Source organism: Ammospiza nelsoni, chromosome 4 (genome assembly GCF_027579445.1).
Source record: "Ammospiza nelsoni isolate bAmmNel1 chromosome 4, bAmmNel1.pri, whole genome shotgun sequence".
NCBI lineage: Eukaryota > Metazoa > Chordata > Aves > Passeriformes > Passerellidae > Ammospiza > Ammospiza nelsoni.
The window spans coordinates 60,529,622-60,539,855 of record NC_080636.1 but is presented as its reverse complement, the minus strand read 5'-3'; the positions used below and the strand labels follow the sequence as shown (position 1 = coordinate 60,539,855).

General features: G+C 41.5%; 1 protein-coding gene across 1 annotated transcript in view; it reads left to right on the top strand.

The window, feature by feature from the left end:
* The first annotated feature begins 4,364 nt into the window (after positions 1-4,364).
* Positions 4,365-10,234, top strand: part of HPGDS (hematopoietic prostaglandin D synthase) — a 29,600-nt gene continuing 23,730 nt past the window's right edge. Inside the window, exon 1 of the mRNA XM_059470347.1 lies at positions 4,365-4,441. The gene's annotated coding sequence lies outside the window, so the exon portion shown is untranslated. The remainder of the gene's footprint in view (positions 4,442-10,234) is intronic.

Here is a 10,234-nt window from a genome sequence, read left to right as displayed (position 1 = left end):
CTTTGGAGCAAGGTCTTTCATATTAAAAAACCACCTGTAGCTATGAACCTTCCTACTTAGGAATAAATACAAGAGACCACTTCTGAACATAAAGAAGTGTGTCTAACAGACAGCTCCTTATGGCTCTCCATGTAGTAACCTGAAGATGAATCTTTCAGATGATGCTTTTCATTGTACACAAAAAAGCTCCCTGCTGCCAGGAGCAGAGGAAAAAGAAAGTTATCAGCTAAACTTCAAACCCCAAAATTGCAGGCTTGTCCGTAGTTGATTGCTTCTCTAAGCTGCCCTGCTTCAAAAGCAAATCTCATTATTGCTTGTGTAATGATCTCATTGATCATTAAGCATGGCCTTTTACTAGAGTTACAGTAACACTGGAAGGATATTTGATTAAGAATGGATAATTGCTTTTAAATGCATTTGTGACTCTTCTGCATATTTTTAACAAAATATCATAAAAATGTAATGGACTATGCATGAGCAAAGCAAGGTGCACATGTAGAAACATGCTTATATTGACACAGATGGTGTTTTCAAATACATTAACCTTTTTGTAAATATTTTAAATTAGAAAAAAAAAGGCAACAAAAACATTAATTCCCAATAAACTTTAAATGTGTCAACTTTTCAAAAAATAAATACCTGGTACTTTCAATATTCCCCCCAGCATTTCTTTGTTTAAAAGTGTTTGCAAACTTAAGCTGCAAAGGTCCAACACTAGATCTTTCTGAAGGTGTACTTTTCTGGTTGAATTTACTGCTTGCTAAAAGAGAATAGCAAGCTCAGCAAATTGCTGAGCTCTATTATGAATAAACATAAAGGACCAAGCGCCTTTGCTACATTTGTGAGTCTAGCTTTTTGCAGGCCTAATACCCCTCCTTAAGTGGCTTAAAAATGATGCAATTCACTTCCCATATCATATGCTAAATGCTAGTTTGTCAAGTCTGTGATAGCAGCATAGTACTGTAATTTAAAAAATAACAAAAACAAACAACCAAACAAGGCAAAGGTTGGTGAGGAAATTACAAAGGAAGTGAACGTGATGACTATATCTAAGTTTACAGCGAAACTTCTGACTTGAGTGGATTTATTCTCTTCAACACACAAGTAGGCGCACTAAGAGCAGGTTACCAGTCTTGATAAGATGGCTGTTGTTTTGTGCAGTGCAAAAGTTGACTCACCATAAAAAACAGTTGGAATTTCCTTCCCAGCAGGGAAAAAGCTGCACTGTGGCGATGTGCTAACTCCCCTTTCAGCTCTGGGGAGCTGGCCTCTTTCTGTTCCCAAAGCAAGATTTCAGCAATCGTGGCTGTTTTGCCTGGCACATGCAGTAAGCAAGTTATCTCACCACAGAGACCTGCAACACAACACAGGCAACTTCAGGAGATGCTACATTTTGTTTCAGACCTTCTGCTTAACTATCAGCTCCCAGGCACAAGGTGGAGCAGCAGCTGGGACAGAAGAGGTGGGGAAGTTCTGGCCATAAGTCAATAGGCAGAGGGATCCCTCAACACTTAGGAGTCACGGGGCAGGAGATCTGCCTGGAGTATACTCATCCTCTAATAGCCTGTGAATGCCCTGAAAGGGACATCTGCTGAACTAAATCTTGGATTTAAATTTAATCCATGTGAGTTCCTCTTCATTCATCTAGGGCTTTCAAACCACAGGGAGAGCCCCCACGCTGACCACGAAAGGAAATGCGTCATTGACTTAAATGTCCTCACTTCCCTGTATAAAACACAGAGAAAACATCCTTTCACTGACTAGTTACTCCACACAATTGGCAGGTATACGCCTACAGAGCTGTCCATGGGGCTCAGGTGACCATGAGAAACCTTTATGTTGCTCCATGACCAAAACACAAATGGGCAAGAGGTCAGCTGCTGAGTCCTGAGACAGCTGACTGCAGCTCCTGCTGCCATTCCCAGGAACTGTGTTGGACAGGAATGGATGTCTCCACACCCAGGTTTTATCCATGCTTCATTTATTACATCATCATCTTGACTGGTCTGCTCTCCCATCCCTGAAGTTTCCAGAAGTTGGGCAGAGGTGAGAGATGCTTTACGCAAAGAGCCTCACGTAACAGATGGATACAGTCCCGGCCTGGCTGCTTCGTTGAGCAGTTCAGCCAATTTTTCATGCCATCATCAGCAGTTGCAGGCCAAAGGGGCAACAGAAAGGGAGAGCTTAATCTGTAAGAAATCATCAGCAAATGAAAACAATGTAAGATCAGGGCAGCGCACTACCAACTTCATTATTTTGAAATTGTATGCACAAATCACTTCCCATTTTAGAAAGCAGAGGAATTTATTTGATAATCCACATGCATTGAGCCAAATCTGGCAGAAAGGAAGAATTACTTTTTCTTTAGGAGAGCCTACTTCCTGATCATGTAAAGAGTTGTACTTACCTTGAGTGATAGGTGCCCCTGTAAATCCCACTGTCTGACCCTGAGGTGCTCAGAGCAGCAGTGAGGGGAGGGAATAATGCCTGCCCCTGCAGGCAGCTTCCACTGGACAGGGACTCGGTTACCCATTCAAAACAGGAAGTGAAAAATGTGGTCCCAGCACACTCCTGTCACAGGTTGGAAAAGCAAAGGGAAAAAGAGGGTTTCAGTACCTTGTCAGTCATTGAAGGTATAATTGTAGCACAAAGGAGTATTTGTGTTTCATACCAACTCAATGAATGGAACTCTTGCAGTGAAGGTACAGTTTTAACTCTTTAAATGGCTCACAGAGAAAGTAAATGTTAGATTACCAGTGTGCTTACTAAGGCTTTACCATGTTTTTACTGGTAACTTTGCCAATCTGCTGTCTGTTGAAAACAATTCCTAGAGAAGAACACCTTCTGCTTCCCTTTGAGAAGGCTGAGAACCAGATCCCATAACATGCTGCTGTGTTTCACTCTCTCCTCCAAATTAAAATAAATAAAAGTTCCTAGTTGCTCAAAATTCGTGAATGTTTATAAAATAAGTTTGTTTCAAATTCCATTTGCTTTAGAACCCTAAAAATTCTTTCAGTTTTCTGCAAATTAAATGAGGAAAAAGTCTCAGACTGCTTCTCTGCAACTGAAGGAACTGTTTTACCCCATATAGCCTGCTTTATCAAAAGTCAACAATTAAAAACTGATGAAATATGGTATCAGAACACTTGAAACTTAACTTTTTGGTATCCACTCAGAACTACTGCCTCCAAGGAGACATTCTGAAGAAAAGGAATATTAAAGCATAAACCTGCAGCCAAGGCAAATCTGAAAGCATGGAAGTGCCACCACCAAGGTAAGCCTCAGCAATTTGGCTTATCACTCAGCATACATCAGTCCCAATAAGAAGACACTTTGGGGTTCTTTTTGTAAACTTTTTCTTAGCTGTAAAGGCTGTTGGTTTGTGAAAACTCAGCTGTTTACATCAGGGAAAAACATGTATTACATGAAAATGCAGCAAATGATTAAGAGTGTGATCTATCACCTCATTCCAGGAGAGAGTACTTTGGTTAGCACCACTCCCTGCACCTGCAGGGAACACACACACAATTTTTTATTGACACAAAGAAAGCCTCAGAGCAGATTTGTGTGGTACACTTTGCACGGTACTGTCAGAAAACTTTGCTCTAATTCTGCTGCATTCTGGTCCCCTGCTCAGAGGAGAGCAAAGCAGAGCAACAACGAATGGACTTTGCTAAGGCCGAAGTACAATGAAAAGGAGAAAGAAAAACAGAAAACACAACGTTCACTACACATGAGGAGCAGCAACGTGACAGCCATAACTACAAATGAGCATTATTCATAGACACAGCTTGCACCACAAATCCTTCTTCACTGATAACAAAAACCCCACCCACCAAAACCACCAACTTAAATCACACTTGGTTCTTTATGTAAAAGGTTTAGGAGCTGGCTTTTTTTGGTGCTGGTGGTGGAGCATTTTGGAGTGTTCTTGTTCTGGCTTTTTTTTGGTGCTGGTGATGGAGTGTTTTGGAGTGTCTCCATTTGCAGCTGTTTGAGGCATTCCTTTATAATTAGATCAAATAGTGTGGGCTTCACATAAGTTAGAAATAATCTACAAAAGACATTACTTGAGTTGTTCCACACATTTTACATTTAGAAAAAACACCTATCATCTGACTCAACTCCTCAGAGCCTGTCTTTACTATTATTACTATTATATATTATCAAATGGCACTTTATCACTTTAAATTTGCTTTGAACGAAATCCAAGAAATTCCACCAGCCAGTACGCTCTGCTAGCCCCATGTCAGCAAACTTGCTCGTTATCAGGATACCGTGTATGTGTGAGACGGGGGAGGAGGAGAGTCATGCAGGCGGTCATGGGAAGGGGGTGGTTTGCATATTTAACAGCCCGCGCCCGAGCGCCGCAGCCTTTTCGGGGTCGGCGCTGCGAGGGACTGCCGAGCACCGAGGAAGGGACGGCGTGCACCGCACCGGAGTGAGTTGTGTTCCAGCTGCGCTGCCGCTTCAGCCCCGCTCCGCTCTTTCCCCTTGCTGCTTCTGATCCTGCTCTGCCCTCCCTAGGCTACCGCGACAGTGCGTGCGAGGTCAGGCTGTCAAATTAGGCTGCGTGTAGAGCACGTCCTGAGAGTGTTTCATTTGTAGAGATTTGTTCGGTGTACTCAGCCTGACTGTCTGAGTGGTGCTGCCGGCAGAGAGTAGCTCCATGCGGTGGCTGCGAGTTTAACCCGAGCACGCCATCCATGCACCTTCTCTGCTGCTTCCAGGCATCCTTACACTGTGCCTGCTGCACTTAGGACATGTGTGCGACCACGTGCACCCCTAAAGCCAGACTTTGCTCAAAACTGTGAGCTGCTTTCTTGCGGCAAACAGGCACATCACTGGCATGGTGTAGAACCGGGCCGCTGCTCCTCATCAGTGCCGAGCTACTTGGATAACCACGCTGTGTGTCAGGGTACTTGCCAAGAAAAGACAGCCTCATCAGCCAAGAAATCAGTGTGAGGAGGCTCTGGGAATTCTGCAGGGAGATTTTAGTAAGTGAAAACCCATTTCAAACCAATATTCCATTAGATGTAAAGGCTGACTAAAATGCCTTCACTTACATAACCAAGCTAAATCTAGGCTAACGTCAGAGAAATTAGATTAATTTTAAGCAGCACCAACCAATTATTGCAGGTCATTTTTGTGCACTGTTCTGTTCATTTTTCAAATTCCTGTGTTCTAAAACAGCGGATTAACATACTTTGGTCCTAATTCCCACAGTCATTTTATAGAGTAAAAACCTCCTGCATCTGACTCCACTCACTCAATTTTTCTCCTTATCAAAGTCGAAGGTTTTTTTATTACTTGTCTTTTACTTCAAAATGATACTCTGAATAGCCATTGAGGATTTTTTTCTTTCCTTCTAACTGCTGTCATTTTGCTATATACATAATCCTCCCACACACATTTCCTCTGTTAAAAGCAGTCTCTTGTTCCCTGTTCATTTCAGACTATCCAAGCAAACAAACCAAAGTTATAAAAGTATCTTTCCTGGGCTTCTGTACTCCTTACAACTGTTCGTAAACACCAGTACTTTTATACTCAAAACTTGCAACGTTTGTAAAGAAACAAAGACACAACGGTCTTTTTTAAGTTTACTTTTGTTCATTCTTCTGTTTTATTTAATCCAAAATAGAATCCACCTCTCCCTAAAAATGTGCACATTGTGTAAATGATTGTGCTGCAGATGCACACATGCCCAGGAACACTGTCAAATCTGTTTGTATAGAAATGAGACAGAAGCTCTCCAAACTTTAAACTGAAAATATACACAAAATAATTCTTTAATGAGTTCTGGGTTCCTGCACGAGCAAGCAAGTTAGCCAGTGCAGCATGCTCCTGTGCCACTGCCCAACATGCTCTGCTGCCCTGAGGGTTTGCTCATTTCTCCTTGCTGTCTATCCCACCTTCTCCAGAGCAGCTGCAAAGCAGAAGGACCAACAGAAGTTGGTGCTCATTTTCAAAACATCCTTGATCAAAATCTCACCAGAAAGTAATTACACTGCCCAGGAACCACTGATGGGATTGGCCTTGGGCTGGCAGAGAGCACAAAAAGCTATGCTCATTCACACCTGCTGGAGACTTACCATATATGCTGCAAATTTCAAACAGGTGATTTTTTTTAAACCACTTTACAGTTAGTTCAAGAAGCATGAGAAAAAAGAAAGGAGGGGGAAAAAAATTAGCCAAATCCCACATATACATTTCAAAGTGCCACCACTTTGAAGAATCTTGTCTGACCTCGAGGCAATCTGCTAAAACTCCCAGAAAACAAACCACAACAAGGAACTGAGAAAAACTGAAACACCTACTTTTGAATCTCTTTGGAAGTAACTAAAAATATTGCTGGAATGACTTAGTAAAGAATAAGCATGAGACGGAAAAAGAGAGAAAACAAGGACATTCAGTGATACCAGGCAAATTGTACTATGCTTTGTATTTGTAGCAGATGCAAAGAGGGAAGGCAAAAAAGCTTTGTGCTGTCTGACAAGCTTAGTTTAGTTGATGTGTGACAAAAAAGAATGTGTGATGTGTAAATGCATGCCTCAGCCAAAGGGCCATTTTTCTGTGCCAGGCACACAGCAATTGGGACTGCCCCAGAGCCAGACTAGCTGCAGTTTCCATGAGAAACTGGCAGCATGCTGCCTCTCAAAGTATTTTCTACTTAAGTGTAGGAACACACAGGTTAGGGTTTTACATGCTGGGCAGTTTTTGACTGTAACTCAGGGGTCCTGCACATTTCTGACTTATGGCTAAATTTGGGTGGTCCCCAGGCTTCTGGCTGGGTGTTGCTCAGAGCGGTAGGGCCACATTTGGCACTGCTGGTGCTCTCAAGGAGACTGGCAATGCCTGAAGAACATTTCAGCAGGGTTCTGGGTCTCCTCAGGCTCACTCTGGCTAAGAAAAGAATTTCAAAATATTTGAAAATACCTGAGATCTGTGCCCCAGCCCAGTGTACTGATGCCTCCTGGGCACAGCGGTGTGTGTGCCATGTACTGCAGGGCAGAGCAGGAGGATAGCAAGAATTTGTGACCAGGACACATAGTGGAGGGTACTGGAGAACTCTGCAAAGTGAATAAAAACCTTTCCCAATCAAACCTGTGCCTGCTGCAGGGATGCTTAGAAGCCTAAGTCTTTCATGACTATAATTTTGGGGTGTTTCTAGCAAATTATACAGTAGGTTCATGATATACAACAAGTCGAGCAAAGTAGTTTAGACAAGCAGGGAGAAGGATTTGGTGCTTGTACTCCCCCTTGCACTTACACACACACTCACACCCACACATGGCTGGGATAGAAAAAAAGCCCACTTTTCCACATCCAATGAAAGATGTTAGGTGGCCAAGACAGTTACAAAATTTTTGTGCTGGACAGGCTTATGAGGTCGAAAATGGACATGATTCGTCCTGGCAAAAAGCAGCTGGCTTTGGAGAGCCAGCTAAACAACACAGAGCTCTGGTGCTCACAACTGAGCTCTGAGCTTAGTAGGAATATTGTTAGGTCATGCTGATTCATCTGAAGAGTCCAGAGAGAGATGCAAGGCCTGAATTTTACAGCAATGACATGGGGTTGGCAAGCATTAAGATTATTTAGGCTTTTGTTCTACCACAAAATGCTTCTGGGAATTCTTGGAACATCTGATGTGGATATAAAAGACTTAAGCAGTTTTTCCTGAGAAAGGATCCTAACCACTCCTTTGTCTGCATCTTTCCTGAGATCTCTTGCAATTTTATTTACCAGTATTTCACAGTCTTGGGTGTGAAATTTATTAATCTAAAAGAGGCTGCACAAAACAACTTCAAAAGTTGTCTACATAAAACTGGGACCAAGTAGATGCAAATCCAAGGTTTGAGGATCAGACAGAAAGCAAAGTCACCACAGATGCTCAGGCCCTAAAGGGAAGGGTGTGGCAAGCCAGGCAGACTGAGGACACACTGCTGAAGTGGCTGAGTAAAGCCCTGTCCATCACCACTTCCCTGCCTCCTTAATCTTGCTGACATGTGAGAGCTCCCTCATTCACTTCAGTTCAAACAGGGTGAACTTCAGATATCTGAATTAATTACCATCAGTTTGATTGCAGTTGCCTGGGGGGCAATCACAAACTCAGCTCAGGGAAACCCAGTAGGGTCTGGCATTCTCCTTCAACAAGTCTTGACAGTGGACACCCATTCACACTGGACTCCCACTTGAAAAAAAAACCCAAACTTTACATATCTTTCTTATCTTTCACTGCTACATTGTGGTTATTTTTCTAAAAATAATCAGCAAAAAACCAAGTGGTTTTTCTCCTGTGTTCTTGAAGGATTTTGAGTTCTGATTTTCCACATCAGCAAATCAAGCCTAAAGCGTCCTCAGAGAGATAATTGCTTTAAGGTCTCCTACAGCTCCTTTTTTTTTTTAAAGGCCACATATTGATAGATCAGGCTTTGCTCAGACAGTAGAGTTTACTCATCAGGTCACTTGAAATACTTATAACCATTAGGGCTACTCAATACTCTCACAGTACTGCCTTAAAACCTTTTCTCATTTTAGTATGTTGATTTCCCCCACAGGTCACAAATAAGCAGCACAGCAGGTGCATGCACATGCAAAATCCTTCTAAAAAAAGAATTTAAATCTATATTATGCTCTATGTTATCCAGGAATCTAACCTTGAAAATCATGCTAAGAAGTATCCATTACAGTTGGAATTTTTTATTTCAAAACTCAACCCTACATAAAATTCCATAAACATTTACTTCAGATGATTTGTGTACTAAACAGAAAAGGGTACACAGATTTTTTTTCACTTTTCTTTCCAAGGTCAAGATTGCTATCTAGCTTAGAAATATGAGATATCAATTCCATATATTTATTTTCTATAACTGGACCAGAGTGGAAAAATAGACCATCAAGTTTCAGAAAGAGAGCCTATGTCAGACTGAAAGCTGACAGCAAATAGAATTACTTAGAGTTTTTAATTTTATTTTCTGTCAAAACAGACTGCTGTGGAAATCTTCCACTGGAAGACTTGCAGCCTTCCATCAATCTGCCAATATTCTCTAATCCTTCTCCCCAAAAGGATGGACAGAAAATTTGTTGTTCTCTTTGCTTAAAAAAAGAACTAATAAAAACATCTTTTGCAGGGAAAAAAAAAACCCCAAACCACCATAACTATTAAGTCAGTACTATTCTTGGTTTTCAAAGGCTGAAAATATCTCTTAAATCTCTAATATTTTTTCACTCAAGGTAAAAAATTTGAAGACATTCCTGCAGCATCTAATTAGATCAGTAACCAGGAGGAGTGCAGCACCACACCCACAGGCAGGGCAAGGCTGCTCCTCACAGGGCTTCTGCCTTTTTTAGCATTGCTCAAATGGATAATGTAAACAATTAGCCTTTCCCCAAAACTTTCTGACTGTTATGTTGGTTAAATAAAAAAGGAAGAAATACTACACATGGATAGTTTTATCTTTCCTACATTTTGCAGTTTATAAAGTTACAGCTGTGGAAGTTTTGCTTTCCTTGCCTTCTACAGTAACTATTTTAGTCTTGTCTCTCTGGTTCCTTCCTCTGAAATTTGAAAATTTAAACGAAGGCAGAAAGGCTCACTTGGACAGGTAAAACATCATTTTAAAACTGAGGAGGGAGAAAGGTGCTTTAATGCTCAGCTCTCCAGTCACAGGGATTAAGAATTCACATATATGACAAGGACAATAAGCAAATAAGGGCAAAATTGAACTTACTATTCTTAATGTTTCTCAGATGAAACAAGACAGACTAAGTCTCTTTCCTGGTTAAAGATTTTTCTTTGTACTCCATGAGTAACACAACTCTCCCTAACCCCTAAGGAACAGAACCAAAAATCCATGCTTCATATTTGGAGAAGTCAAGTCACTCCTGAGATGACAGCCTAAGAAAGATTGCTCCTTTAATGAGCAAAGATAAGATTCTTTTGTCTGTATATGCAGAGACCCAGCCAGCTTCTCACCTTTCATTTTCTAATTTCAGTATCCTAGCTGACACGAGCACTACACTTGCCTATGGCCCTGTCACTAGTGTTGTCATATATTACAAGAGTTCTATTGTCATTGCATTGCAAGGGTTCCATATTGCTAGAGTTTCATACCTCCTCAATGTTTCTTGTAGGCTCCTCCTCTAGGCTCTGACTCTTCCTTGTCCTCAGAGCAGCCAACTGACTCCAGTTCCCCTCAGCCAACCAATCCACTCTTTTATAACACTCTTCTTA